This window comes from Xiphias gladius, chromosome 15 (genome assembly GCF_016859285.1).
Source record: "Xiphias gladius isolate SHS-SW01 ecotype Sanya breed wild chromosome 15, ASM1685928v1, whole genome shotgun sequence".
NCBI classification, from domain to species: domain Eukaryota; kingdom Metazoa; phylum Chordata; class Actinopteri; order Istiophoriformes; family Xiphiidae; genus Xiphias; species Xiphias gladius.
The window spans coordinates 26,752,876-26,757,397 of record NC_053414.1 but is presented as its reverse complement, the minus strand read 5'-3'; positions in this window follow the sequence as shown (position 1 = coordinate 26,757,397).

The window sequence follows — 4,522 nt, the reverse complement described above, 5'->3', positions numbered from 1 at the left end:
TTCCCTTATTATTTAAACCATTGTCCGTATAGATCTACTGTATAGTCATAACAAAATGAAATCCTCCATAACCATCCTTAAGGCCTCAACAGTCTACATTCTGCGTTTGAAGACATTCATTTAAATCGTACTTTTTTTCCCTGTAAAAATGAGGTGCAAGTGTTGAATTAATGGAATGCATGGAAAGACATTTCAGTCTTTTATCTGTTCATAATGCAGCACAGGCAGCCATGACACCTAACCCAGATAAATACTATAATTATCAGTTATGCCTCTCACAGATCAGCCGTCTGCCGATCATCTGTCGTATCCATCATGCCTACACAAATACATGCATGCACATATACCAACACACACACACACACACACACACACACACACACACACACACACACACACACACGCACACACACTGTTTTGATGTGCCAGATCTGTATCCATCATCACAAGTCAGAGTGAGATTTAGTGCAGCGCCCTGGCAGGGTAACCGCACTGTGGGCGAGTCCATATTAAATTGTCTACTGAAGTGGGCCAGATTGTGTTAGGCCAGTCTATCCATTCATCTACACTAATGCCCATTCTGTCTCCATCCATTTTCAAGAACTGAGGGGGACTGGAGAGAAGAAGACAGGGCCCAGGAGAAGAACAGAGAGTGAAAGGAAAAGAAATGAAGGGGAAGGTGAGCGAGGAAAAGATTTTAAAAGCGGAAAGAGAAAGGGCCTCAAGAACAATGGAAAAGATATACATGTGTAGACTGTGAGAGTCACTATATTGGTTCACTGTATGCAATTAACAACATTGTTATTTCAAAATTTTTAAATGAGCAAGCCTGCAGCTCCTTCTGTAGGAGAAATACAGACAAAACAAGACCTCATGAGATGCGACTGCATGCCATGTACAGTACACAGCAGCGGCTATACGAAGAAGGCTCTGTGGTAATGAGCTTGAGGAGGTGAAAAAACACACATGCATGAGTGGACATGTACGCGCACGCACACACGCACGTGCACGCACACACACACACACACACACACACACACACACACACACACCACCAATGTGCTGCGACACTATCAGCATGCCTTCATTTTGCCGTTACCACTTTTAAGTGTTTGTTGCTATGGCAACGGTGTGATTTATTTCCCAATTAAGAGTTAGTGAACTTTCTCACTTACAGCTAGTAATATCAAGCCGCACATAAATTACCTTCAAGCATAATGTGGTCTATTTGCTACTGAAAACAAGCAGAATATCACCTTGTATCTCCCAAACAAGTTAACTTCGGTATCAAGTTTGCCTCTTTGTGAGTTTATTTTACAAGAACAAATGTTCTCTAATAATAGTGTGCTACAGCTAAGTGGCAATTAATGAGCTCGCGAAAAACGAGGAAATTCAGTTGGCTTCACATCCAATACCAACCTTTTCCATCCATCTAGCTTAAAATGAAGATAAACAATACACGGATGGATGAGAGAGTCGGCAGGCAGGTGGGAATGCAATGGAATCAATTAGGCAAACAGTCATGATTTATATTCAGTGTTGATAACAAAGAAAGCTTAATTTACTTAATTTTCCTCTGATACTGATATAATTTATTTCAAATGTTTCTGCAATGATAACATATGAATCCCATTCCCTCTTGTGACAAATTCCAGCAGTGCCTGTCTTTATATTTCCCCATGTGTATACTGTGTTTGTGAGCACATAAAGCAGACGTAACTGTTTAATATTAACTCTGACTATAAAATTTGAAGGCATATATTAACACTGATTCATAAACAGGAAGGCTCTTTCTGTAAGTATCTGGTTGGAGTAGATTAAACTTTCTGTTTGTATGGGTGTCTCTGTGTGTAATTTCTCTTCATGTTGTCATAAAAAAATGTTTGCATTTCTATGGGCATCGCTTGCCTAAGTTTGCAAATGCTTGTCTGACATTCTTCTGTGATGAAACCTCTCTGTTCCTCTTTCTTTTTTCTGTTCCCCTCATTCTATCCCTCTCTCTTCTCTTGCTCGCTGCGGTGTTATTGAGAAGTAGAACTCGTCTGGCCCTCATTAATGTCCCCGGCATTCGCTTGGCTCCGCTCTCTCTCTTCCTCTCCCCAGCCTCTTACAGCTTCATCCCACATTCTACCCATGCCATCCTCGTATGCACAACACTAGCAGGCTTCAACTCCAATTAGCACCTGCGCCGTCAAGCATACACACACACACACACACACACACATGCTACAGAAGCATTTAGGTCCAGATCTTTTTAGTGTCCAGCACTACTATTCCTATCCCTCACCTCTGCAGCCCTCTCGGTAATGATGGACTTGTTGCACAATAATTAGATGGAGTTAATAAGTATTCAGTTGGTCCAGGAAAGATTAGGACGCCATGTTCTTTTCCATTAGGTCTTTATTACAGGCCTATCTAATTTAACCTTGGAAGGCACCAATGGTGTATTATCTTGTTTTATGACTGGTTAAGCCTTGGTTGTTGTGGAAAATAGATTGGATGTAAAGTTCCCCACAGTTTAAGCCTAAATGGCACTTAGGTGATTAGGTAAATGAAGTCTCACATGAACACTGATCAAAGTTTGCTTTTGTTTGTATTGAAAGACAAACATACAAGGATTGTATACTGCACTGTGTTGATAACTTCTCTGGCTTTGTACAATCTGATACTGTTTTTGGCGCGAGCCTGAAAAGTCTACGAATTGTCCCACTATCTTATTAGCTCCAGTATGAATCTTTCATTTGGGCCTCTATCACAGAAGCCATAAAACTAGGCAAAGTCATTACCGTTTCCACTTTTTCAATCTCTTGCTCTTTTCATGTTCCGAGATCACTCCTTTATCCCTCGCGTTCTATTTTTCATCACAACTTTATCCTCATTCATACCCTCAAATAATCTTTATACTTGAAGAAATGAGACCCACGTCTTTCGAAAAAAACCTAGGAACTAGGTCTGGGGTGATCACCAGAAAGTTTCTGACACGCAGAATCACCCTTAAGCTGGTGTTGAATGTTTTAGAGCAGGCTGGTCTCTTTTTCTGAGGGGGATAAAACAGCTCTTGTGTCTGCTTGTCTGCTGGGGCTTTGGAGGCAGAGGAGAGGCAGCTACCTGCTCTGCTCTCCCCTCTCATCTCTTCACACTAATTAGAGAGAACTGGGTTTAAATCTTAGTGGAGACACACATCCTCTGCCTGTGCAAAGGTGGGTGTGCATAGTTATGTAGTAATCAAAGTCTTTTATGAAGATCCCGCGTTTGTCTAAATGCATCAGGAAACATATTTTTAGGTCAACATTTTGTTAGTAAGAGAGATGCTGATGGAATACAATGTGCCAGCTCTCTCTCTGTGGCTGTGTGTGCATGTGAATAGTGTGCATTGCGGTGGCAAGGCACCGCAGGCGATGATAAGGAGGGGGCTTAAGCAGTGGGCTCTCTAGGCCTAATCACTGCACGCATTTCAAAGGCAAGCAGGCCAATTAAAACTGATAGGGCTCAATATGGGCTTTTGGGCTGCCACAGTCAAGAGCAACACATCCAACATGAAAATCAATCGGCCCCCTGTCTCCTGGTCAGGAGAAGCGGTTTGCCAGCCAGTGATCTGAGAGGAGCCTCTGATTAATACCAAGCTCTACAAGGGGATGGAGCAGGGGCAAGGGGGAGAGACTTACGGGGTCATTGAGAGAAGACAGGGGCTTGTGAGTCCCCAGTCATCATGTGTGTGTGTCTGTGTATGTCAAAGATCAGAGGGCCTGTAATGTCAACTTCTCTCGAGCAGGTGGAAAAGTAAGTGAGAGGGACTTTGATATACTCTCGTGACATGACTCTATCCCAACATTTCTGCAAATTTGTCAGCTGCACATTCGTGCTGCCAATCTCCCGTTCTACCACATCCGAAAAGTTTTCTATTGGATTGAGATCTGGAGGCCACTGAAGTCCACTGAACTCATTGTCACGTTCATGAAACCAGTTTGAGACGACTTCCACTTTGTGACATGGTGCATTATCATGCTGGAAGAAGCCATTACAAGATGATAAATTGTGGCCATAAAGGGGTGGACTTGGTCAGAAACAATACACAGACAGGCTGCAGCATTCAAACCATGATTGACTGGTATTAAGGGGCCCAACGTGTGCCAAGAAAACATTCCTCTCACCATTACACCACCACCACCAGCCTGGACTGTTGACACAAGGCAGGTTCGGTCCATTGATTTATGCTGTTTATGCCAAGTTCTGCCTCGACCATGGCAGAACTTGGCATAAACTGCAGCAGAAATCCAGACTCATCAAACCAGGCTACATTTTTCCAGTCTTCAGCTGTCCAGTTTTGGTGAGCCTGTACCCACTGCAGCTTCAGATTTCTGTTCTTGGCTGACAGGACTGGATCCTGACGTGGTCTTCCGCTGTTTTGGCCCATCCGCCTCAAGGTTGGACGTGTTGTGCATTCTGAGATGCTTTTCTGCTCACCACAGCTGTAAAGAGTGTTTATCTGAGTTACTGTACCCTCTCTGTCAGCTCCAACCAG